Source organism: Ambystoma mexicanum, chromosome 1q (assembly GCF_040938575.1).
Source record: "Ambystoma mexicanum isolate Mex_15411 chromosome 1q, UKY_AmexF1_1, whole genome shotgun sequence".
Taxonomy (NCBI): Eukaryota; Metazoa; Chordata; class Amphibia; order Caudata; family Ambystomatidae; genus Ambystoma; species Ambystoma mexicanum.
Genome location: NC_090922.1, coordinates 1,064,863,388 through 1,064,891,377, shown reverse-complemented (window position 1 = coordinate 1,064,891,377; position 27,990 = coordinate 1,064,863,388). Strand labels below are relative to the sequence as shown.

At 45.2% G+C, this 27,990-nt stretch overlaps 1 protein-coding gene across 4 annotated transcripts in view; it reads right to left on the bottom strand.

Annotated features, from left to right (window-relative positions):
- Window positions 1-27,271, bottom strand: part of LOC138541496 (DBIRD complex subunit ZNF326-like) — a 1,377,506-nt gene extending 1,350,235 nt beyond the window's left edge. For 2 of the 4 annotated variants that reach the window (XM_069641765.1, XM_069641762.1), the window contains exon 1: window positions 27,132-27,271. The gene's annotated coding sequence lies outside the window, so the exon portion shown is untranslated. Of the gene's footprint in view, window positions 1-26,614; window positions 26,634-27,131 lie in introns of those variants that run through there. The other 2 variants (XM_069641763.1, XM_069641764.1) reach the window with 2 other exon arrangements.
- Window positions 27,272-27,990: the final 719 nt, after the last annotated feature.

Sequence of the window (27,990 nt, the reverse complement as noted above, 5' to 3'; positions counted from 1 at the left end):
TAAGAGATTCCGGCAACCTGTGCATCCTACTACTACTAGATCCATCGGCCGGTTAGGACTTGGTGGGCCATGACAAACTATGCAATACATTGCAAACCAACTTCAAATTCTCACAGGAAGCTACACTTTGGGTCAAATCTTTCCTATCAGAGCGTACATCAAGAATTGCCATAGGTAAGGAGGCTGCTGACCCCATTCCAGTCCCTATAGAAGTTCCACAAGGTCTGTGCCTCTCGCCCACTCTCTACAACACCTACACAAAGCTACTTTTTGCAGCCGTAAATAGTACTCGTCTGACCGAGCGTGGTCTTTTCCTGCTGGATTCTTCTTGGGATTTATCCCTTTGACACAGAACACCAGGTATTGGGACCTGCTGAACATAATGGAACCTATGATACAGACAGGCCACTATGCCACATTTTAAAGCACCCTAAGGCATTTGAGCCTTGAACTGTGATGACCCTGAATATTGGTAAATGAAAGAGGCACTACTGTACTACGAATCAATCAACTGAATCCTCCAGAGAAGTCTGGCGAATGACCAGTTAGGGATTCATCCCCAGAATTATTTGCCTTAAAACCAACCGATTGGTCGAAACACGTGTCGGCTGTGCATAGAATAAATCACTACTCACATCGGATGGCTACGTCTACATTTCTTAACAGTGTTTTGGGACTTTAAAATTGTTTTAGAGTATTGATCACTGCAACTTGAAGTCTGTTTGCGCAGTACAAATACACATCCCAATCTTTACTGTTAGATGCAATGGGTGTGATGTATACCAACTTCGCCGACGACACTCGGATACTAACCCCCATCACAGGTAACCATGAGAAAAACACAATCACGATAAACAAAATCTATTCCATTATCCAAAATTGGATGGCAAACAATAGCCTCTGTCTCAACGATGAAAAGACGGAGATCCACATTGTTGGTTCACCAGACAAAATCAAAGCCCTCCACTCAGACGATTCCTCGATCACAATCGACTGTACTCCCATTCTGATTCTCAAACAGGTTAAACTCTAGGAGTGCACCTAGATACCAACCTAACATTGACCAAAACATGTCAACTCACTCTCCTCAGCCACATCCTATACCTCCGAGCTTATTGTGCTAAGCCGTCAATTCTTGTCCCCACAAAACTGCATGACCCTAGCCCGAGCACTCATTCTGTCTAAATTAGACTATTGTAATGTTCTACTGCGCGCATCCGGAAGTGCTGTGGCTGTTTGACTCTGGAACGCTGCCGCTGCTCACCTTATTCTCGTGAAACTTTTCTTTTCCCCGGGCCGCGAACGAAGCAGTCGGCAAGAAGAAGGGTGAGGCGTGTGGAAACACCCAAGCAATATTGACTATACGTACTTAGTACGGCCAGTTGGACTTGTGCTTGCTACTACTCTAAACATAATCGCTTGAATCTCGTGCCAAATTTTTGTTTCTTTCTCCCTAGCACCGCCCACTGATCCGCCTACGGCAGCACAGCCTTCCAACATATACACCGGTGCGCGTGCATCCGGAGGTGCCTAGGAAGTGCTGTGGCTGTTTGGCTGTGTGGCGGGTGAGGGGGTGACACTATGGTATTTTTGATCCTGAATGCTAATAGAGTTATTTATGCTGTCAGTTTTGATCTGCTAACAGATTGTATTTGATGGGAATCGTGTTAGTATACATAATATATGATCAAAGGTTCCCCTGTTAGTTTGACAATTGCTGTGTGGAGTGAGTGTGCTTATTGAAACTCAATTCCACTCTAAACTTTCCATATATATGCACTCCCCATTTAGTGCTAATAACCAGTAGAGACCTGAACCACTTTCACTATGGCAACTGGCTTGAGAAGTTTGAAGAAACTTCAGCACCCACAATGCCTCTCGGGGGCAATCCATAAGGATGGGGCGTGTATGTCCTCTACTATGGATGATGATCTGCTGCCACTTTATTTACAAAGCGAGGTGGTGGATGAGGCTGATGAAAGACTCTGGAATTCCAGTCTATCACAAAGAGAGGATTCTAAATGAAATGGGAATAATCCCAAAAAATTTGGCAACTGCACAGGTGCATACTTCCCTTGTTAGCCATGTCAAGTATGACGCAACACCTAAATATGCTGTAAAGGACCTCAATGATCTCTTACATTCGGATGAATCGTATGAGGATCCCGATGTGGAACCTAGGAGACAGATGAAGAAAGACTTATCTGAGGTATCAATGAAAGGCGCGAAGGTAATGTAATGGATTGTTCTATGATGGGTCCCACCATTGAAGCCGAATTGGGGAAAAGGGTGCGGCTTTCGCTTGGCCCCTCGACACCTGTGAATTCCAGAACCATGGGTCGTAAAGATGTATTCATGATGAGCAATCCATTAATAAAAAAAATCCAAGGTAATACCTCCCTATCTGAAAACACAGGATGTGGCTAATACAATGGCACAATGGGAACCTGATTTGGCATCAGATTACCATTTAGAAAAACCCAAAATGAGTTAATTAAAAAAGAACAGCCCCCAATCGGTCATTGATGCTCGAATGAAACTCGATATACAAGAGTTCCAGTCGACCTTAAATGATAAAGACAAGGAGTTTGCGTCTCCTGTGGTGCAATCAGATATTAGTTAGAAGGGCCATCATTAAACACCGATTTTCCTGTAATAGCGAGAATCCTAGACCTACTCGACAAAGGACATGAACGGTCTCACTGTGAGAAAGGTCTTTTGAGAAGAACAATTGAGGAACTTGTTAATAAAACAAATCGAATTGAGGGACTATTATTCACGTGTGAAGCAGTAGCCACCCTAACAGGAAAGACTTGCATAGGGAAATCTTGGGTGGATAAAGCAACTCAATCCCACAGTGAGCCTGACCTAATGGGTAGGGATAAGAGAAGCTTTGCGGAGGTTACCACCGCGAAAGTGACGCAAACTATATGCTGTCAAACGGATCCTTTTCCCCCGAATGAGGTGGGGTCCACAAACATGGCTACTTCAATACAATAAATTGAACATGATCTGGATGAACTAAAGGATCTTTTTGGGTCCTCGAAACACAATGGTTCTGAAGTGCATCTCGGTCAGGTTCCATGTAATATTGAGTGCCCTGATAGCCCCTCCCCCTTGACGGATTTAATTGACCTTACTGATGATTGTGTTGTGAGAGAGGGTTCACAAGTGCTGGATTTAAGAGAGGTCGATGATCAAGAGAAATCCAAAGTTGTACTTACAAGAAGGGAAAAAAGATTAGCTGCGAGAGCTCAGAAAAGAAGGGCAAAGCGAATGCAAAAAACTGTGAATGAGACGATAAAATCTAAACAGGACCGCCCCTTGCAGGAAATTTCGGGTACTCCTAGCGAAGAGGGGGTCATTGATTTATCCCAATTAAACGAGGAATCGAGAGTTCATCTCGATCATAAACCTGATGATACGACTGGAGCTGTAAAGGGCCGAATTAACTCCAGTCTAACTTCTAAAAAGGCGAGGGCCTCTGACCTAAGCACTACTAATAAAAACTCTACAAAAAAAAATACAGCAGGCCCCCGATATGATGATTGCTAACTCTCAATCTGCACTCTCACAATTCTATCCTATGGTCCACAAAACTACTTCGATGAGTAAACAAAAAAAGATCCTTGATGAGCACTTGGCGACTAAGCATATCATAAATTCACAGAAGGAGATGGGTGAACCGTGGATGATGTGGTTTTTGGGCAGAGATGAACAACTTGTGGTACCTAGTACTCATATAAGTTTGCCCAGTCTCAAAAACATAGTGGCCACGAATACTGTAGAATCCAAAAATAATGTAACCCCGCCTATAGCAGTTGGGGAAGTGTTGCCTAAATCATCTCCCGACCTAGTGTCTAGAGAAAGGGTAGTACTTGATACACAAAATGCCGGTGTGGAGCATAGGGAAATCCTAATCACACCTGATGTGCTGCCTAAACCACCTCATGACCTAACGTCCAGAGAAAGGGTAGGACTTGATATTCAAAATACTGATGTTAACAAAGCTGAAAATAGGGAAAGCCTAATTACACCTGAGATGCCACTCATCCTGGGATGGGAAAGCGACCCGAAAATTAATGGCAAAATCAAACTAAACCGATCCTCCTTGCTAAAAGCATTTCATTCTATTCCATTGCTAAGAACGCTCTGTTCGGATGATATTGACTGGGTAAGACTAACCTCGTGCCACAATAATAGAATGATTTGTGGATTCCATTCATTGCCGATTATGAAACTGGTATGGGAACAGAGGGAAAACTTTATGTATGTTGGTTTATTACCCTGCCTGTTTCAAACCGATACGGAAGCTAAAACGTTTCTGGAAATGCCGGTCAAGAAGGTTGTTAGTGATCAAGCAAATGGTGCAATGGATGGATCAATGCTCTCTAATGACAACATGATCAAACAACTAATGGCATTGACAGCTGCTCTGAATGGCTTGAATGGTTTGAATAGTACCGTCTCTAATGCCGTTTCAAAAATAACGATGTTACCCCCCTAATCAACCCAGCAACGAGTCTAAAATATTGTGCCGCTCATGGAACAGCTGTGGCCTAGCTAGTTTTCTTAGATGTGGGACACAGCGAAAGATATTTGTCATCTGGATGTCATCTTATTACAGGAGACAATGCATGTGTCACATTTTAATGTTGAAGGTTTTGTATGCCACTCTCAATCTGCCAAAAGGGGGGTTTTGGGGAGGCCTTCAGGTGGTTTGGCCATCCTCATTAATAACTCCTGTAAGCTTAATTCAAAGTTGGTATACAATGATGATGCTGTGATTGCTGTCGAGTTATCTTCCTCAGATCATGTGAGCCCAATTCTTATTCTATGTGTTTACTGGAACAGGGTTACTACGACTTAGAATGAGTTAGAAGGTATAATTGATTCAATTTTAGAGGATGCGCTGGGCCGACATGTGAATATCAGGGTCCTAACGGGAGGAGACTAATTCATCCTGTTTATATAAAGGACAAAAAGTTGGACAAAAACTGTCTTCGTCTGCTCCAACGGTCAGGAATGGTAAAAAATGGGTTGATTTTTTTCTAAACTGGGATATGCAGGTTGTCGAAGTCAGTGATCAAACTTCCCCGTATACATGGTCTCGAGGAGGGTTATTCTCTCATATTGATCATTTCTTTTTGTCAACCTCATTGTACAACTTGTGCGATCCAATCACAATTGAAGATCTGGGTTATGGAGATCACTGTGCTATTTCCCTCAAACTTGATTTCAGAGAATGGGGCTATAATACCTGTCCCGTCCTTACTCTGTGGATACGAACAGACCTGGTTTTTCAGTTAGATTGTCTGCATCCACCTGTCATCAGCTTATTTGGCGGATGAAAAATGATCCTACAATCATGGAGAATTTGTCCCGAGAAAACATGGACGCTCCTTATATGGATGCGCTCCTAACCAAGCAAACTTCCACTTATTGAAATTGGTTAAGAAAAAAGCTTCTGTCTGTACCGATAAAATACATAAGCATAAATTTAACATTGAGATATTCAATCTAAAGAAAGTTAAAAATGCAAACCTTAGACAGCTTGCAAAAACGGTGACGGACAGGGACTCCTTCTGGGCTTCAAAATCCAGAATTTTGCAGACGTACAAAAATTCACTGAAGAGTCTCGAAGTTACAGAATACCTTACAGACAACCAAAATATGATGTACCATCTATTGAAATGTGACACACGCAACATTTGGGCTATACTAAGATCTATAAATCATGAAAAAATTGGCCTACAGGAAAACTCAATTGCGGGTTTTGAATGGGTGGATCACTTACTTCCTCCGACAATTGTTTGGTTGGCCAGCTCTACTTGGTCCCTTAAAGATGTTGAAAAGGCAATCATAAAACTAAATGCATCTAGAGCAGTTGGCCCGGATGGAATTCCAGCATGCCTTCTAAAATCTGACATACAGTTCTGGGCTAGTATTATAAAATCGATATGGTATTTCACACTCAAACCCTACCTCGATCATGGTATACCGCTACGATCATTCCAATATATAAAAAGGGACCCATTAATGATCCAAATAATTTTAGACCAATAGCTCTCACGGATGCCTCCTCGAAAGTATTTTGTCATCTTATCTTAGAGGAGCTCTTGGAGTTCATGAATGTCAATGCTACCTTATCAAAATACCAAACTGGTTTTCGTCGCTCAATGGGATGTTCTCTAAATGCGACAATAATATCTCATATTCAATGGAACACCAAACACAATCACACGGGTGCTGTCTATATGGCTTCTCTCGACCTGAGTGCAGCTTTTGACTCAGTGGTGAGAGAATTATTGTGGAAGAAAATGCTACACATGGGTTTTCCTTCGTACCTGGTGTCGCTTATTGCCCTTCTGCATACATCAACTTATTATAGGGTTAGATTAAATAGAGCGGGCGCTACTACCGATGTCATCCCAACTAACATCAGACTTAAACAAGGCTGCACTCTAGCTAGTACTATTTAATTTATATATCTGCGATATTGAGGATTGTTGGACAGGGGTAATTAATTTCCCCGTGAATCTGGGGGTGCTGAAGCTCAATTACATGGGCTTTGCTGATGATTTACTATTATTTGATAAAACACCCTTTGGTCTCCAAAACAAGTTGAACGCCTTCTCCTTATATGCTGCAGAGAATAACTTAAAAGTTAATCAGCCCAAATCTAACATACTTGTTTTTACAGACGGTAAAAAAAGGCATACCGATTTAATTGGTCTATGGATGGTATCCTTATTGAGTCAGTAAAATCAGTTAAATATCTTGTTTACACTTTGTCTGATATGTACTCAGCGCAATGGTGGAAAAACAAACTGTATGAAAAATCTAGGCCCCTAATCTCTCAGATGAAAATTATCATGAGAAAATATTGTGGCTTTTCCTTACTACCTGTCCTACAATTTTACCTACTTAAGGTGGAACCATGTATACTATATTTTTTGGATATATGTCTTTATGAAATTGAAGATGCTTTTGATGCAGGTGGCATATGGAAGCAAGTATTGGGTTTAGCTACCTCAATTCCAAATGATACAATAAGACATGAAATTGGACTCCTTCCTCTGTCTGTAAAATGGCATTGGCGGATGCTTAATAACTATGTTAAGTTTCTAAAACCACCTGCTAACAGTCTCTATGAAGATCTAAGAAATCAGGTGCTGCTTAAACACCCACCGTCCATTTTAGTATTCGTGGAAAAAATGAAGGATATTATGTACTCTACGCTTATCCCATAAGATCATCTAATTTTGGGTTTACCTAGCTGCAAAGGGAAATTGCAGCTATATTATTGGTGCTGTCAATCGGACAGAATAAGCAGATATATCATGTATCAAGAATATGCTAAGATTAGAAGGAAATGGGGTACTTGTCCAAGCTACCTTATACAATTTCCATCAGTTTCTGATAGAAATCTATACCTCCGCTTCAGACTGAACTAATTTCATACGAATGAAAGATTAGCCCAATGGGGAAGATGCAATGAATCAACAAAGCCAGGTGCCTGTAGATTCTGTCAGAAGGTTACTATGGTTGAATCCCTACAACATCTGGTTATTTTTTGTGACTATTTTGAAATTTTAAGACTTAGTACCCTTGGATCTTATTTCGATCCCTCTTCATTGCTGGCGAGAATGACGCTATGGTCTAGATGTATGATGAGCAATAGTATTAAATTGATTATGAAACTGACTATGCTATTGTGTGAAATAGACAGGAAATTGAAAGAAATTATTTGTTTATGTATATAGCATAAAATGACCAATAATTAAGGTCAAAAAGGGTATCAGGATTGGGATGAATGCATTTCTTAGCTCTGTCATGTCCATGATATATATATTCTAAAAAAATAAAAAAATGTGTGATTTACCACATAGGAATTGTAGCAAAGAGTTGTGTTTATTCGTAAAGGAAAACAAAAAAGGTTTTAATACTGTTTGTAAAAATGTGTTTATAATTTTGTAAATTTTTACGGTTCGTTTTGTAAATTGTAAAGGTTTGTAATCTTACCAAATACAATAAAAAAAAACATGTTCTACTGTTAGGCACTACAAACACTAATCTGGCGAAACTCCAACTTCTGCAAAATAAGGCTCTGCAAGCAGCTCTGGCCATGAAAAAGTCTGACCACATCCTAAAGACTAGAAGGGAGGATCACTGGCTCCCAGACAAAGCCAGAATCATCTTCAAAACACTTTGCATCACCTATAAGTACCTCAACAAGACAGCTCCCATATACCTTAACAATGCTGTAGCCTGTAAAGAGAATCCAGGATCCCAGTAGATCCAGCAACAACACTCAACTCACCATCTCACGATACAAACTTTCAAGGGCGGGGGAAACAGCTTCCCGGTACTGGCCCCCAAAATATGGGACCCCCTTCCTGCGAACACCAGAAGTGAACCTCCCATCATAAATTCAAGAAAATTATTTTTAAAAACTGGCTTTTCACCAACACTAAAGCTTCCCTAGTAACCCCATTTTGCTCCTGAGATACAATGTGAATAAACAGCATTAACTGAAGTAAAATGCGGATTCTCCTCTGTAACCAGAGAATCCATTGAACTATGCATTGTTCACATTGTCTACTATATGACCTGTAGCAACCTTTCTCTTTGTAACCAGCTACTTAAGCACACTGTAACTACACAGTGATACCCCTGGGTTTAGGCGTATAACAAATGTAATAAATAAAACAGAACTTAAATCCAGGCTATTGAATCACATGGATAAAATTGAAGCCTCTCCGTTAATGCTGTTGGATTTAGCAGCCGTCGACCTGGTGGACCATCATATTTTGGTCACCAAGTTGGGGGAGATTGCAAACTTCTCTTCTAGAGCAATCCAATAGATCTCTTTTCTCAATAATCGGGTAAGCAGTATAGTCACCCAGGAAGCAGAAGCTGTACCTATTGCTATTCATTTTGGGGTACCGCAGGGCTCCTGTACTTCGCCCTGTTTGTACAATCTTTTCACAGTGCCTTTTTACCATGTTAGCCCATGAGGGGTGATTTTTACAAATTATGCGGATGATAAGCAGTGCATCATTCCCCTCTCTGGTAAGCATGATGAGGATGAAGCGCTGGTTAATAAAATGTACTGATTGAGACCTGGATGGTACAGAACAAATTGGCACTGAATAAAGAAAAAAACAGAGCTGTTGGGGGTTCAGTCGCCTAAAACGATACAGAAACTGGGTCCAGCATATGCATGCTTCCACATTGGAACTTAAAATTAGCCCCCTCAAACAAGTTAAAGCACTGATGGTTAATACTGGACCAACACCTCAGCATGAAGCCTCATGTGTGTAGTGTGGTTTCCTCATGCACCCATTGTATCAAATTATTGGCACATCTTAGACCCCCCCTTATCTCCCAGACTAATGCAGAGACGATAGCAAGGGCAATAGTGGGAGCCAAGATTGATTATTGCTTGAGCTTTCTAATCGGCATTAACAAAACTATTTTCAAGAGGTTGCACTAAATGGAGCTGCAAGGGTGGTAATGGGTCTCTCTCGTAGAGATCATGTATCTATAGCAAGGCGTACTCTTCACTGGCTCCCTGTGGTATCAAGAATCCTGTTAAGAGTACTGGTCATTACACAGAAGTGTAGACAGGGAAAGATGCCGGTGTACCTTCAAACTTTACTTTCAAATAAAGCTCATGGAAGAACATTGAGGTCAAGCGATCAGGATATTTTGATGATCCCAAAACGTAGAACTGAGAAGGACTTAAAGGGAGCCTTCTATGCTATTGCCCCACGGGCCTGGAATAACCTGCCGTTGGATCTATGAGGCATTGAGTCAACCGATGCATTTAAAAAGCTGAAGACACTGCTGTTTTCCCAAGTCTCTCATTTCCTGCTTCTCTGACATGGTCTACCCCCCTTCTTTATGTTGCTTGTTGTCTGTCTGTCCGGGCCCTTAAGCCCACGGGTCCATGTGTGTGCATTACAAAATGTATTAAAATAAAGGCTATCTACACATTTCTTCCAAGTGTGCTACATGAACCAACCTATCCTGAGTAGACAGGATAGGGTGCCTTGCCAGAGGACAGAGGATCGCAGCATCTAAGCCCGCCGGAGTTTGACATAGCTACCATCCATAATTATCCAACAGCCCCTCATTGGCCACCCCAGAGGTACCTCTTAGTGCAATGCAATGCTGGTCCCAGGAATCATCCGAGTAGAGCACATTGCCTTCTCCAAAACACATCCAGTGCAACACTGCCTCCCACCAAAAAAAAAATCCATCGAAGTGTAATACATTTCCTACCCCCAAGAGTGCATCAAGTGTGATACATTTCCCACCCCCAACAATCCCTCCAAGTGCGACACATTTCCTACCTCCAGCGATCCATCTGAGCGTGGTAACTTCCCAGCCACATTGGCTGCCTAAAACTAATAGAAATGTAATGTGGGACTGGCAGTGATGACTGAGCACAGCAGAGGTAGGGCTCTGCAGCTGAAACTGGCCTGGGAAAGTGAGGAATTCAGAAGCTCCGGCTGTGATATTTGGAATTGTTGCCGGACCTTGGCCGTCAGCCCGGCGGTGGGAAGAGCCATGTTTCAAGGGCTTTTTGGAAGGCCAGGTGGTCCTCCTGGAGGCTGAGTGGGGGGTGAATTCCAGATGGTGGGTGATAGGACCGAGAAAGAAGTTCCTCCTAATCTGTGTTGGTATTGAAGGGTGAAACCACCAGAAGCTGAGCATTGCCAGATGACAGGGTTCTGTTGGGCTGATAGGGAGGAGAGCTTATTTTGGAGGAATTCTGGGCCTTTCTTGTGGAAGGCACGGTGGGTGATACACATGGCTTTGAAAGTGGTCCTTCGGCTGATGGGGAGCCAGTGTAGCATTCGGGGTGCAGGTGTAATGTGCTCCCTCAGCGGGAGGGCGAGGAGGAAACATGTCTGTTGGAGCTTGTACAAGGGGGCGCCTAGGTAGAGAGAGAGTTGGCATACTCTAGTCGGGAGAGGACGATGGCCACGATTGCCAAGACTCTGAGGGAAGGAGCGATTAGGGTAGATGGGCCCAAGGATGCAAAAGGTGGTAGTGGCAGGAAACTTTATTGATGTGTCAGGAGCAAGAAAGGTCCGAGCCGATGGTGCATTCTAGGTTCTTTAATGCGGGTGAAGCGGTGGGCGGGCCACTCAATGAAAGGAGCCATGGGATGGGTTGGGGGAGGAGGGCAGATTTGCCACATCAGAATTTCGGTTTTGCCTGGGTTCAGTAGGAGGTGGCTGGTTGTCATCCAGTGATCAATTTCTGAGAGGCAGGCATTGAGGTCAGGGAGCAGGCGAGTTGGGGATCTTGAAAATGATCTGAGGGTCATCTGCGTAGTTGTAGCAGCAGATAAGTACAGGGAGGGGGCTGAGGTAGAGGAGGGGGAGTCGGGGTCTCCTTGAGGGACCCCCTAAGAGACAGTGCGGGTAGGCTGATGAGAAGGGAGGTAGGATGGCGATTTGTGTACGGTTGGAAGGAGATCCAATTTATGGCCAAGTCTCTGATACCAAGAAAGTGTAGTGGTTCTATGAAGTTGGGGTGGTCGATGATATCAAAAGTTGCTAAAAGGTTGATGATGACTGCACACCCTTCTGAGTCTACAGTTCTTTGCAAGTCGTCCCAGCTGGAGACATGGGAAGGATCAATTCCATGGTAGAGTTCTGAAGCCAGAGAGGGCAGGATCAAGGAGGGCGTGTGATTCTGTGTAGAGGGAGAGTTGGGATCAAACGTTTAATTGGAGATTGGGCTGTAGTTTGAAGGGAGGCAGGGGTTGACAGGGTTTTTCAGTAGAGGTTTGACATGAGAGATTATGAAAGGATTTGGGAAATGCCTGAGGTTATGGAGTGGTTGATTATAGATCTGGCATTGGGCGTGCGCAAGTGTGGAGGATAGGATGTTTTTTTGAGTGAAAGGGGGTGGAGGGATCTCCAGGGGAAACTGAAGGGCGGCTGCAGGAGAGGGGTGTTTCAGGAATTCCTGATGGGAGGAAGAGAGGGTGTGCAGGGGGAAGAGGGCAAGGGAGGGGTAGAGATGTTTGCTAAGAGCAGATGGAAAGGTTTTGTTCATTGGCGATGGTGTGAAGATGGTCTGAAATGGCATTGCAGAGGTGTGGGGAGAGGGTAGTATGAGGGGTTCTTAAATTCTGCAATGACCTGGTGGAGCTCTTTGCTGGGGTCTAAGGCATTGGAGATGTGAGTCGTAGGACCGTTTGGCTTTTCTGATTTCTGCCTTATAGGCCCTCAAATGCCTGGATATGATGGCTTTATTGAACAGGGATGGATCAGTCCACCACGTTTGTTCCAGTCGATGGTTTTGAGAGATTTGAGGAGAGGGATGAACCACTTTGGAGAGCAACCTGCCCTGTGAGAGGGGAATCTGAGGAGAGTTAGGGCGGAGAGGGCTTCAGTGAGCCACCGGTCGAAGCATTCGGTAGAAGGGGCTCGTCCTGAGGTCACGAGTGTGTGAAGTGAGGCGAGCAGGGAATTGGCTAGGTCAGTGGGTGATGGTGACCTTGTTCCAGAGGGGAACGGCAGGGAGAGGTTTGGGAGGAGGTAGGGATGTGACAGCCAAGGAGAAGAAGATGGCGGAGTGGTCTGTACACGATAGTGTTTGGATGGAAGGGGAGGATATATGGTCAGTGGAGCTAAGAACGGCACCCCGGGTATGACCTCCTGTGTGGGTAGGACCCATTACCAGTTGGGTCATGTTGAGTGCTTCTAGGTTGTCCACGAGCAGGCAGGTCATGGGGTTTCAAGGAGTCACGAACTAGATGTTGAAACCTCCTAGCAGAGCAAGTGTTGGGTGCAAGATCAGAATAGTTGCTAGGGAGTCACTGAGGTTGTCTGCGAAGAGTCTGTTGTATCCAGGAGGTCTAAAGACGAGTAGGAAGCTATGTGAAGTGGTTCAGTTTTACAAGCAGAGATTTTCAATAAGCATTGCAGGGATGACTCAGTTTATAAGGCTAGTAGAGTTGTTTTGTGTAGTATGGGAATTCCCCTCCCCCCCATTCCCCCTACTCTATAGGAGCAGTTGTGCGTGATGAGTGAGAATCCTGGAGGGAAGGCTTTGTGTGCTGTGGGTAGGTAGTCATCTGCGAACCTAGTTTCAGTAATGAAGAGGATGTCTAGGTTTTTGGGTGAGATAAGTCATAGATAATGTGTTTGGCGATGGATCTAGCATTAATGAGAATGCAGGAGAGGAGGGGGGAGGGCAGGATGTCCGTGAGGCTGTGGGGAGGGGGGGGGGGGCTGGGGTGGAAGAATATTGCCAATGGGAGCATTAGGGAGGGGAGAGAGGGGGTTGGTATAGGGGTATGGTAGGCAGACTGGCAGAGGGGAGGTGGCATAGGTGCTGTAGGTGGGGGGGTGGTAGAGAGGTGGAAGATTGCACAGGCTTTTGGTGTAGGAGATGGGATGTCTGGGGGAGGAAGGGAATAAAGCCTGGGGATAGGGAAAGAATACATGGTGTAAGAGGTTAGGGGAAGAGGGGGCAAAGTGCAAAGTGGTGTGGATCCTAGTCGGAAGGATAGGGGGAAGAAAAGATAAGGATCTGCTTTAAGGTTTTGAGCAGGGAGGTGATGCCAGAGGTGTGAGGGTGGGAGAAGTTGTGGAATGGTGCTAATGCTGCACGTGCTGCGCTAAGGAATGGAAGGGTTAGGTGGTTTGGACGGAGGGATGGGTAGAGGAGAGGCCTGGGGGTGCTATGGGGGGGGGTCATGGAGACAGTAAGGCAGGCTGCGAGTACACCAGAGGGCCCCTCCCCTTTTGGAACTATGGCTGAGTATGGTTGTGGTGCTATAGCCGCTTAGTGGCAGAGGAAATGGTGATGAGAGGAACCTTTATGGAAACGGTGAGGCAGTACACTTGGGTTCAGAAGTGCAGTGGTAGAGAGGGTCCAGAGGTCAGTGTTAGAGGGTGTAAGCAGGAATTCACTCAAGTGCAGGACTGCTCAGATGCCAGAATTGATTCAAAGTACAGAGCCACCCTGCTGCAAAATTAAATTACAGGACTGCCCAGATGCACATTTAATGTAATATTCAGGAGTGCTCAGATGAAGTCAATTTAAAATACAGTGATGCACGAGTGCCAAGTTAATTCGAAATACACAACTGTCCCAACGCAAAGCCAATTCAAAATACGATATGCCCAGGTGCCAAGTCTATTCAAATGCAGAACTGTCCAGATGCAAAGTTAATTCAGTTAAAGATAATGATCAGAGTTGCAGTCAGCGCAGGATGTGCAGAACCATTGGTTTTTCATCAGTGACATATGCAACGTTGCTAACATGACAGAACGCGAGGAGTCATCTTTAAAATACCCAGCTTAACGCAGAGCGGCGCAGAGTTGCTTAGAGTTACAGTTAGAACAGTCTGCACAGACGCCCAAGTGTTCAGTCTGTGCTAGATCAGGATAGTAAAGCACCGGACCCCACACACCCTCCTTCATTAAGTATGGTGTACAAATATCCAAATGGCCATGCTTGACAAAATTGCCTCCCTTCACAAGAAAATCCACGCCAAACAATATACTCAAAAACGCATCACTACCGCAACAGCCTTTAATCCCCACCACGCAAGACCCCGCCCCCGCCTTCCACTTCTTCAATGTCTCAAACTGAAGTTGCAGTCATCCTTAAAAGCCCAAACCCTCCAGGTGCAAAGGAGACATCTTCCCCACCTCCATGATCAAAAACTGTGCACAGGTTTTGATCCCCATTATCACCAGCTTTATCAATGCATCATTCTCCTCTGGCTGAGTCCCTCCAAGCCTGAAGGAAGCCTGTGTTCTCCCACTGATCAACCCCCATGCTAGATCCCTCAGCCCCCACAACTACCGCCTGATCACAACATTCCCCTTTCTTAACAGGGAAGCATACATTCAAATCCACTGCTACCTTGAAATCAACCACATTTTGGGAAGGCGACAATCGGGCTTCCGACCAGGCCATAAAACAAATCGGACCCTAGAGTTAAAAAACCAACTTGATGCAATTAGAGATGAGGGAAAGCCTGCCCTTCTCCTCCTCCTGGACCTTTCGGATGTTTGACTTGACCTAGAATTTTGTGGTCGACCATCACCTGAACTCTGCTGCCAACTTCTCCCCAGAGCCCACGACTTGGGTAGCATCCTTCATGGAAGACAGAAAAAGAGTATTTGCTGAAACGGCCTGTGCCCCACCAACACCCATCTAATGAGAAGTGCCTCAAGGCTCTTGTGTTTCCCCCACCCTCTACAATAGATTCACCAAACCTCTTTCAGACTTATTGGACTCCAATGCGAGAGAGAGGCATGTTATCAAGAGAGATGACACAAACAAAGATATATTTTAAACAGTTTTATTAGTAATAAGGATTGTGTAATGCCCAACTAATACTATGCTATGGCATCAAGGAATCCAAAACAAGTCAGTCTGTGTTAAAACCTACACTTGTCCTCACAACTACAACAAAACTAGCGGGGAAGTGTTCTCAAACGTATAAGTGTTCCAAAGCAAATGTTCAGGGATCGGTAAAAGTTACTCTAAAGTTTTGTACTGTTCCAATATAACCTCAGTTCACTAAACATCAAGTTCTGAAGTTACCTTCTGCAGATTCACAGGAATCACAATGCTGATCATCCAAAGGTCTTGGGTCTTCCTCTCCCAAGTTCAAACATAACAGCGATCATATGACACTGTACTCTTGGGACTCCCTTACTCTTGGGACTCCCTTCCCCAAGACAAATACTTTTCAGTTCCTTAAGTCTCAGGGTTCACTTCCCCACAATTCACTTTCAACTGTTGACAAAGGTTTCCTGGGGATTTGGACCGCCTCCAAGTTCGCTTCAAGAAGCTCATTCAACTCCAGTTAGCAAAGTCCCAAATGGTCTACAAGAAGCCTGTGGTTCTGTTCCCAAAGCTCCAGGCACAAGTTCACAAGAAACAGTCCCATAATGTTAGCACACAGGGCTCCATTCCCCAAGCGCAATACTCTTCTCATTTTAACTACTGTGTTCATAGGTTTCCGTCACTTTCTGCTGGAGCCCCCTCGTTGTGGCGCAGTTTGCAGACTGCACGGTCCACCCACTATAGGTCAAGGAACCACTACAGGTCACGGAACCAGTGGCTCTTTTAGTTTACATAGTTCCACTTTATAGCCCTTTCCAGGCTCGTTGGAGCTTCCTGGTCTAGACGCAGTTGCCAGGACACAGCCAACCCACTACAGGTCATGCAACCGGTTGCCATGGACCAGCTCTTAGAGAAATGCAAAGTGGGAGAAGGTGGCTAACAACTCACGTTTCTTTGGCACCCCTCTCCCCTCATGGTACTCCCAAAACTCACTTTGAATCACAGTTGCTTCTTCTGCAATTACACTTCACCAGATGAGTTCCCTCTGTGACTCACATTTCACCGTCAGGCAATTCCAAGGGATCCTTACCCCCACCCCCAAACACTCCTTTCCTGCCTTCCCCTGGTTTTACTTTCATTCTTTTTCAATGCTTTTGCAGTTTTTCTCCCACTTTGCTAGCTCCCCTAGGCAGTTTTGTTCGCTTTTCACTCAGCGACTTCAGGAGACTCAAAACAGATACAATGTTCTCATTAGAATACAACTAACAATGCTTTCCTTTTTCGCATTTAAGCCTCTTAACCAGTGGCGTAACACAAAATGTGGGGGCCCCCCTGCGAGCCATGCTGAGGGGGCCCCCCAACTCGGCAACAAATCACAGGTTGCGCCACACTCTGGGCCGGCCTAGACTGTCACGCTTGCACCATGCGCATGAACGTGCTGCTGAAGGGGTATGCCGCACACTGCACTAGGAAAAAGATATAAATATGTGTTTTAATGCAATATACAGCACACTTTCTGAGATAAATTGGCTATAAAGCCAGAGTGTTTGCAATTGTTTTGTAGGGTAACACAATCCAATACATGCAAGTCACCAACAGTGCACAGGAACATTAATGCTTCCAACTGGCTGCACAATGTAGACCAGTGTAAACACGTAATAACATTATAGTACTATTGCCAGGCCACATTTAGACATACCTAGACTGTTTTCAGCAAAATGCCAGTCAAAGCAATAACACTCATCAAGAAGAGAGCACACAATAAAGCATGTGTCTCCATGGCCTCGAACAACACGGCCAAACTCTTTTAAATCTGCAAGGAACTGGTCAATCCTGTTGTGGTCTATACCTCTTCTGTTCCCTCCCATGCCCTCTGTACAGCTCTGGCCTCTCATTTCTCTGCTAAATCTCAGGACATCCTGTCCTCTATGTCCTCTTCCTCTCTCGGCCCATTTTGGCCATCTCTTCTCTCCTCCTCCTTTTTCCTCTTTCTCTCTGACAACACCTGACAAGGTTTCTAGACAAGTCCGATCTATTAAAGTGTCGTCCAAACAGGTGCTCCGCTGCTCCTCCAGAACCATCAAAGCCCATATTGACACCCTCGCTCCAGCCTTGGCCGATTTCTGTAATCACTCTTTCGCCACTGCAATGTTCCCCTCTCCCTTTGAGCACTCCCTTGTGCACCCACTCCTCAAGAAGCAGTCTGCTGATCCTACCTGCCCGGAAAACTATCGCTCAATCTACACCTTTCCTGAGCAAACTCTTGGAAAAGCTTGCTATCTCCCAGCTTACTCTCCACACTGAATCTGTTGGTTGTCTCCATGACCATCAGTCTGGCTTCAGAGCTGCCAGAGGCATGGAAACTGCTCTCCTTAACACTTGTGCTGCTCTCTAACCTTGATTCCAGCATTCCTTCTATTCTCATCCTTCATCTTTCCTCTGCTTTCGACAGGGTCAACATCGCCATCCTGATCAATCGACTCTGTGAGAACCTGGGCATCACAGATCAGACCCTAGAGTGACTGACCTACTTCCACTTGGACCGCCACTCCGCTCCCAGGTCGATCGTGGTCCCATTCTCTCCGCCACCTCTCTCTACCTGTGGCATTCCCCAGGGCTCTATCCTCTCACGCTGGTTTTTCAACCTCTACTTGCCCACTTTGGCCTCCCTGATCTCTACCTTATCCTCTAACTTTCAGTGTTGTGCGGATGACTCAGCTTTCCTTCAGGCTCCCCTCATCCTCCTCTCCTCTCTTGCTCATTCCTGACTGTCTATCCACGATTCAGGATTGGTGCGCCTCCAATGATCTCTGCCTTAATGCCAGTAAGACAGAGATCCTTCTCATTGGGACCCTTGCCACTGCGTTTCCTCTCTCACTATAGCAGACCACCTTGGGCCCTCTTCCTTTGCCTTCCTGCGGGGCAAAAAACCTTGGTGTCATCTTCAACGCCACACTCTCTTTCTCTCCTAACATCTCGGACATCACCAAGAAGTCCCACTACCAGCTGCTCCTCCTCAAAGGGACTCTTCCCTTTCTCACTCTCCACCAGAAGCTCACTGTCTCTAGGCTGGACTACTGCAACAGCCACTTTCTCAATCTGTCTTCCTCTAGTCTCCGTCATCTGCAAATAATCCAGAACAGGACTGCAAGACTTAGCCTTGGCCTCAAGCCCTGGGATTGTATTTCTCCAGCCCTGAAATCTCTCCACTGGCTGCAAGGATCAAGTTCAAGAACCTTTGCATTGCCCACAAGGCTTTCTGGGGCCAGTGCCCACACTAAATCCAATGCTCTCTTCCAAAATACCTTCTTTCTCTAACCCTTCACTCAGCTACCTCCAACTCTCTAAGGCTTAGACATTTCTCCAGGCAGAGAGTGGGGGTAGACCTCCCTCCTCTGCTGGTGCCTCCAACTGGAATGGCCTCCCTGCCCCTCTCAAACTTGAGGCGGACAACCTGAAGTTTCGGAAGCAGCTAAAAGCTTTCCTGTTCTCTGCTGCTTTCGCTCTCTCTCCCCCCCTGCTGACCTACCTGACCTACCTGTCTGCTGTACTGACTGGCTGCTTGGCTACCCTCAGAGTCTCTCTGAGTTCAGGCTCTTTCTTGATTGGTCACCCTTGCACTGCCTCCGGGCCTACCATGCACTTAGGGGCTGTAACTGTAACCCTGCAGTCCATTGTTCTCCTTGCACAACCAATAGCTGCTCTGCCCTGGCTGCACTTACTGAGAGCATTGCTGCCCTGTTTTCCCCTCCCCTCTCACTTGCACTTCCCTGCTCCCTTTTCCCTTGCACTTCTCGTTCTCGCAATGACACAAGGCCTAGTGAGATCGTTTGTCTTGTCCTCCCTCTATCATCCCTCCCTTGTGTACACTTGTGTACAGGCGCGTTATAAATGACTTGAATTACATCATATCATTTTATCACAGATGCCCAGAAAAATATACAATGCCGAATTGGCTAGACTGGCAGCACCCAAATGCCAATCTAGCCAGGTAATTAAAGTTAGCAGGACTACTTTATCAGAAATGTCCAGTTAAAAGAAAGTCATACCAAACTGAGGAATGACTAGACTGGCTGCATCAAAATGCCTCTCTAGCCACTAATACCACATATCATGCCTGCTTAGCCTGGACATGGACAACCATTATGATTTATCACACAATCCTGCCCCCCCCACACATCCACTCTCCCTCCCACCCACTACCCCAACCTCCACAATCAGCTCCTTGGCCCAGAATTACCTCTGCGTCCCTCTTCCTTGTCCCAGAGCTTACGTATGAGGCTCCTTGCCTCATAGGTAAGTACTGGGATGAGGAACAGTGGGACTAGGAGTGATGAAGATTACATGTAGCTAAATCAGGCATTACCTCCATGTACCTCTACCTCTTCCCAGTACTTTTGTATGAGGCAGAGTGCCTCAAACACACGTACTGCCTCATATATAAGTACTGGGACGAGGAAGAATAGGGCTAGGAGTAAGCAAGGCATTAAACACAAGTAGTAGCGCAACACCATTGAGTTAACTGGGCTTCAGCACTACCCCCCCTGACATTTTGGGCTATATTGACTCAACTTGGCTAACCTTTAGAGCAGTTGCCAGACCGAACAGGACACAGATTTTAAACGGCACCTGGTTTTTGCGGTTAACAAGAACCCAGCAATTACCAACGTAAAGCATTTCACTGTTAGTACCTGCATTCAAATGCCACATTGTTTAGGCAATTGAAATCGTGATGTGGGTTTAGTACTTGCATGCCAGGGGAGTGATTGGAAGGGTAGAGAGGGAACAGGAGACTTATAAGAGAGAGTTAACTGCTTGTAACATTGAATCTGCACTAGAATAGTCTCATTAAAATGCGTAAATAATTTGGATGCGCCCACACAAATAAGTTTCCCCCTCCCCACCGCATGTGAAGTTAGCGCCTCTCCCAACATTTGAAGAGTTAGCCCCCCCGAAATGAAGGTTTTCTTGTGCCCCTGTACACAAGCACACACACCATTCACCTTATACACACCCAGTCATCCACACATTTAAGTGTGCACCCTTTCACCATACACTCACACAGGTAGCCACATATACATTTAAGTGTACACCCTTTCACCATGCAGGCACACCCACACAGCCGCCCATACATTTAAGTGTGCACCCTTTCACCATACACACACAGGCAGCCAGCTATACATTTGAGTGTGCACCCTTTCACCATAGACTAATACACGCACACCTCATGGAGTTGAGGGGGGCCCTATTACTTAAAAAAGAAATTGGGGCTCATTACGGGTCCAGCGGTAACCGTGCCGGTGCTACCGGCGGGTTGCCGCCGGACCCATAAAAAATTACTATGGCCTGACTTCCCGATGCCACCGTGCTATTTCAAGTCCGGCGGCTGGGAAATCAGGTGCTGGTAATTTCGTTAAACCCCAGACTCCACGGGAATGGGGACACAGAAGCACCTGCACCATTGTTAACGGTGCCGGTGCTTCCGTGACAGGTCTGCCTACCGTGGCTGCTGTGCCTGGCAGGGTCAGACCTGTCGGGCACGGCAACCCCACCAGGCAGACCTGTAATATGCCGGTCCGGAAACAACAGTGCCTGTAAGCTTACCAGCACCGTTGTTTCCGGACCGGCATGGTCAGAATGAGACCCATTGTTTCTTTTTTAAGTCACTATAACTTCATTAAGAAATTATTTCAGTTAAGGACCGAACCATAATCAAAATAATTTCTTTATGATGGCTGAGTGGCTTCAAAAACAAACAATTTCTTTTTGAAGGCATAGGGCTCCTCCCCCACCCCATGACATGGAGGCCTCCAGCCTAGGGTCTTCCATGTCATGGGGTACGGGGTCCTCAGACTTCAAAAAGAAAGTTTCTTTTTGTAGTCACTCTGCCTTCATAAAGAAATTATTTCTGTTACAGAAATGTTCTTTATGAATGCAGAGTGAATTTCAAAAGAAACTTTTTTTTTTTTTTTTTTACTGGGGCCCCCTCCCAGCCATGTGCTGGTGGGGCCCCCCACACCGCGGGGGCTGCGGGGGCCCCTGTTACGCCAGTGCTCTTAACTCAGAGGCTGTCAAGAACCTGCCGTTTGCACGTGACCATACCATTACAATGTATCCTCACAGTTCATACACGCACCAGATTTCTTTCATCCATAGAAACTTGCTGGTTGCAACATTCCACTTTCAGGCTCTTCACAGCTCAGGTCAGTGTCTTATCACCTGCCCCTCAGACACCCCAGGGCTGGCGCTTCCAGCCAGGGGAAAAAGCAGTCTCTGGCCACAATAAGACATCTGCCACTTTACACTGCTCCCTCCGGATCCTCTCTCTGGCTTCCTGGAGACATGGCTCCCTCGCCACGCCGTTACAGTCTGGTTTCCTCTGCAGTCCTTCAGCATCTCGACGCTGCTTCCTCCATGGGACACTCACGGTTGGGAGGGCCCTACTGCTGGTGTCCTTCCCCTTAGTGCACTGGTGATCCATATTTTATACACCTGTACCCTGTTAAAGGGTCGGAGGTGTGCTTCCCTTGCATGGTTTGCCTGACTCCAATCAAGCCAGTCACTGGGACATGCCAGACCTTCCATTCTATACCTTCTAGGCTCCCTCTTCTTCGTCCCAGTAGAACCATAGTGGTGTTTCCCATAGGTAATCTGCATTGCTCTTGGAGGCATCTTCCTCTTCCCAGTATTTTGTGCAATGTAAAGCAGGAAAATAGGATTAAAGTCACAATAGCCTATTAAGGGAAATACCATGTCTCACTTTCAGGCACCCTCTCCCCAGTCCCCAAGGACCCTCCACCCAGGTGTCCCTCCTTCGCTAGTCCACCCCCAGGGTTGTGATCTGACAGCCTGGCCTTCCTCTTGGTTACCTGAGGCAGGGGGAGGGGAAAGGGGGATCCTAGGAGGGCTAAATGTGAGAATGCCCTCAGATTTCTCACAATTGGAATATCGTACACAAACTATGTCGATAATACCCCGCCTACGACAACTATACTAAAGACTTCAAACAGCCTCTGTCTAAATTAGAGTTGTCCAACTCCAGGACTCGAGGGCCCAATCCATATCAGATTTTCAGGATCCACCTCATTAATATCCGAGATAAATTTACATACAATGATTCTAAATATATGCACATTTTTTCCTGTGAATATTAATAAGGGATATCCTCAAAACCCATCAGGTTTCTGGCCTTCGAGGCCTGGAGCTGGACGACCCTGGTCAAATTGATGAGAAGGCAGGGATCCCGATGGAAGGGCCACCAGCCACAATCAAATTAAAATTCTCTTTACTCCACCTTCAACACTGGCGGCCTACAGAACCCCATCTCTGCCACAGTGAAGACCATGAGTGTATCTTGATGCCACCGTCTCCTCTCCCAGACAAACCAGGTAAACACAATTGCTTCTTCCATGGCCTACACCACTAAGCTTATCAATGCCTCGAGAACATTCTTATCCCTGAAAAATTGCCTCACCATTGCTAGAGCCAACATTGGGACGAGGCTAGATTACTGCAATGCTCTCTTCGCCGGCACCTCCTCTCACAACATCTGCAAGTTGTAGGTGATCCAGAACAATGCCAACCGAGTGGCACTTATCCAAAACGAGAACTCATCTCAGAGGCAAGAAGAGATGCCCACTGGCTGCCTATCCGTGAATGGATTAATTTTCAAAACATTATCCATCACTCACAGATGTCTCTCAAACACAGCTCCACCCTACCTGTCACAGAAGTTCAAGAAAGTCCAGTCATTCAGGCCAGTAAGACTGGCATACGCACAAGTTCCAAACAGCCAAAGGCAGCGACTCAAGTTTCCCCAAGGTGGCAGCAAAACAATGGAACTCCCTTCCGCCCAGCCCAAGACCTGAATAATCATACTGGGCCTTCAGAAGAGCCTTAAAACTTGGCTGTTCGACTAAGGCCACTGGGAGGCTGCTATCTTAGGGTTCCCTTGTTGACATTTGCTTGTGTTTAACTGTTCTGCAACAGCGCCTCGATACCCGAGGGTTTTCATGCACATTATAAATGTAAAAATTAATATGTATGAACTATGCTGTGACATTAAATGTGGTAGCTCTCTGAAAAAAGTTATTAAAAATCCAAATAAAGCTCAACAGTCTCTATTCTATCAGGATTGGATTAACACCATTGAGAGCATGCATATGTAAGTCATTTGCATGAGGATCATTAAAAAACTGGGGACCATAGCATCCTATTTAGCAACCTACCCACATAAGCCTACCCGACGTCCGCTTCTCCGTTTTCACTGACCAAACGGGATTTTGGTCAGATATGGCATGCCGACAGTCGAACAGGCCACATGTAGATTTTGCAATAAGAACAACCAATGTGAAACCCTTAAACATCTTTTGGTCTCATGCCCTGCGATACAGGACCCAAGATTGAACATCTCAAAAAAATGTTTGCGGTTATTTGCTATGGGTGACAAGGAACTGGTTTGGAAATGCTGCTTGGCAGGTCATACCACATCAACAGTAGTTTCTTAAAACTTCTGAAGCTTGAAATGCCAAGCGGCACATCTAGACCTGCTATGGTTACCTCCTCCTGTAGTTAGTGATGTAATCCCATGACTGTGCGTTCTTGCCTCATTTCCTCTTTGTTGCCAATAAATTGGTACTCTGATGGATTCATTTGTTTTTAGAAAATGTAATTTATTTGTACTTTCTTGATGTACCTCTGTTGAGAATATTGAAATGATTTGTATTGTTTTCTTTTTCTATTTTAAATATGAGTGTTTAAGGTTATTTGTTCCAAGCATAGAACTACCCAGATGCAGAATACTACAATAACAGGACTGCCCAGATTGAAAATTAATTGAATACACAGGACTGCTCAGAAACCCAGTAAATTTCAAATACAGAATTGCCCAAATGCAAAATTCAGTAAAAGAAACACCCAGTACTGCTCAGATACAAAATTCAGCTGTTGAACTTCCCAGTTGAAAAATGAATTCAAATTATTGACTGCCTAGGTGCCGAGTCCATTCAAGATACATAACTGCCGAGATGCAACATTAATACAACGTACAGAAACCAAATCAATTCAAGGCATGAAATTGTCCAAATACAAAATCAACTTTAAAATACGGTACTGCCTAGAAATAAAGTTATTCAAAACATAGCACTGCCCAGGTGCCAAATCCATTAAAAAATACAGAACTTTCTGAATGTAAAGTTAATACAGAAACGCGCAGATGCAAAGTTAATCCAAAGCAGAACCACTAAGATGCACCATTGATTCAAATCAGTGGCTGGTGTGCAACGAATGAAGACACTCTACAATGTCTTTTCCCCGGTCTTGGACTGGTAGCTGGCAAAGTTGCTGGAGTGCTGAGCGCATGGAGCATGTGGAATGTGACCTAGAGCGTGTCCGTTGATTTATCTTGTGCGAGCACCTTTTTCTCCCAATTCATTATCAAACAGCATGGCACCCTTGAATGGGAGATGGACCACCACCCTGTTTCCACCGTGGGGCTGCTGTGCGTACTCCACCGGAGGCCAAGTCAGGTACCAGGTAGTTCTTCCCAAGTGCTGGGTCCAAGCTCCTACCTACAGCCGCATGTTGATGCCTCCCCAGAGGAGCATCCAGTGAGGCTGAATACGAGGTTATCTTACTTCGAGCGTTGCAGTAGGGCATATTGCGCTCCAATTGGTGTATACTTTTTGAGAATTAAACACTACACAAATGTATTCAGGATCCTTCCTTTCTTTGTGTAACTGGCTCCTGGCATGAGTGATCCAGGTTAACCATTTGTCTGAATTGCTTGACCATAGGGCTGGAGGACTATCTGTTGCAGACTTAGGGAAATGCATAGGTTGCCCTACCTGAATGTCTAGCTTGCATGTAGGCACCTTACCAGCTCCTGCTATCATCAGCGCCTCTTCACCACTACCCAGTAGGCTGGACTGGAGCCCCAGCTAGTGTCTTGAGATCACAAGTCCTCAGCTAGCAGGGGGGGGGGGGGGGGGGGTGCTGCTCATACTAGTCTTGTGGAAGGGACTTCCACCACAAAACATACGTGCTCGGGCATACAAGAAGGGAGGCAAAGCAAAAAGAAAAACAATTGAAAGATGGTGGCGAAAATACCGTCTTTAACGCGTATGGGAATGCGGGCATAATTAATAAACCTACCACACACTGAATCGCCTCAAGTAGCTTATCCACAGGTGTTAAAATTAGTGGTACTTGGGCTTACATTACTTTTCATGCAGGTAGTTGTCTTTTTCCATTCAAGATGTGGGAACATTAAGCTGCCATTCTTTTGCTGAACATAGGGATTTATATACTTGGCAGGTTGTTTCATTACGGTTTGTGTACTTTTCAAATCAACTTCAAAAAAAGGGATTTTGTTTTCAACAACACCAACATTTCCAACAACTACACCAAAGAGGATTTCTGGCCAGGCCCCTTACATAGGTATTGTTGATTTGTACAGCGACAACTGAAAAACAGTTACTTTGTGGCTTGCCTGCAAACAGTCCTCACATCCCAGCTTCACCATTAACTATAGTGTGACTAATGTAAGACGGTCATGTACAGTGCCCTTCTGCCACTGTTGTTGGCCTCACTGCACGCAGCAGACAGATGCAAAAAAATGTTAAGTACATGTGGCAAGTAAAACTCCATGACAAAATCATTTTACATCATCGTGACAGACATGTAGGACATTCTAATGCGAACCCTGCATTGAAAAGTATAGAATAACTGTGCGTGTATTTCAATTATTACGCAGGTGGGCGAAAAAAACGGTATATGCGATACCAGGTTGCTTTATTTTTCCAGGCTGCTCCAAAATTAAAAATGTTAGTTTGGAGTTTGCGTGTTTTTTTCTGTGTAGACATTGAAGGGCGATGGGGTTTTCGAGCTTGAGTCGCAGGCAGCAGAAATCTCCAAGTGTATTATTTCAAGTGTAGACAGGTTTGAAGCGTTATCGGACATTAAAACTTATCGATTCGAACTGACTGAATTTAAGGATACGCCTACACTGCTAGGGAAAATCAATTGACAAATATCGAACTAACTACTACAGTATTATTTCAGCTTAGTTGCTACAATAGTGGCTCAGCGGAAAGTTTGGGTTCTGAAAGATTCTGTCGAGCTTCGTTTTTTACATATTAACATAAATGCTTCTAATCTGCAGTTTTAAAATAATTAATGTTAACCGTAAATATGTAAAGTATGTGGGCAACTTAACATTTAGCTGTGCAAGGGCCGACCATCAGAATATTTCCATGGCTAGAAACCTAAGACGCACCTACAGATATAGCCCAGCAGCCCACTGTCCAAGAAACCGATGCGGTGGCGTTCGATGTGGATGATATGGGACGAAAGGCATCAAAAGGCTATACCTTCTTTTTTATTTTTAGTCAGGTTACATTTTCCAAGGGCACCTGGAACGAGCGGCCACACGCAAGGCTCGAAGATGACCCCACTCACTCGTGTTAACGTTTAACGTACGGTTGCATCATGGTAGTATAATAGCCCTGTACCTGCGCCTCTGCGCCTCCCCCCCTCCCTCTTGCAAGTAGAACTACAATAGACGGGATTGCTATGTTTCTACGTATTTGAATAATTGATGTTCTGCAAGTAGAATCACATGGGCAAATAAAATCCATTGTGGCATCTTTGAGGAAATAGCCCAAGTTGGATGGTTGAGAGAGGATGTTGGTGGCAACTGGGGCTGCTAAAACTGCTTCTTAAATAAAGCGAGTGTTTGCACCCTTCAAGACGTGACCGCAGCCTGTTCTGTACCCACGAACATAATAGCTAACCTTAACTTAAGAGGGAACTGAGCTTTGCACGAAGAGAAGACAGTTGGAACGCAGGACCCTCAGCAGCACAGAAAGAGACCGGATCCGGATATTGTAGCGGTGCACTACTTGGAGAACTGAACCAGTGCGTGATTGGCTGGGGCGATGACGTTGCTTTCAGGCGCCACAAAGACTCGTAGTGAACGAGTATCAAAGAGTTGTTATGTTAGTGTGACTGTGCTGCACGCAGCCTCGCCCCCTAATTTGAGCTGAGGGGCGGAGTTTTTTGTTAGTCAGGGAAGAGGAGAGAGAAGCTTTTCCTAAAACCGGCAGTTTTAAAATGTTAATGTGTTCGTGCAGAATGCAGCAAAACTTTAAAGCCGTTGGTTTCTGGAAAGGGTGCCATAAACGCACTGCCTAACAAAAATGAAATGCACATATCACCACTGTTAGGCAGAATCCAGTGCAGCTCCCTTAGGGAGCACTACACCAGATTAGGACTACAGGTGAGAGCAATAAATCCCCTTTGGTATCAGTCTGTACCACAAAGATTTAGTTGGTAGCTGTGGCTGAGCAGTCAAACTTATCTCAAGAGGGAGATGAGCAGTATTCAGGGTTTACACAATAGGCAGTATAATACTATGGAGCAAGGAAACACTGACCAAAGCTTTGTATCAAAAAGAGAATATATTTATTCTATACACTTCTAGTTTCAACACATAGATCACAGTTAATAAGTTACATTAATTTTAGTTAAAAAAAGCATATACAACTCCCTATTCAATCGTAGACAAGTTAGAGTGAAAACTGAGCAAAACGGCACAGTGAAAACAACTACAAATGGCACTCTAACAATTTAACGAATGGGAGGGAAAGCACA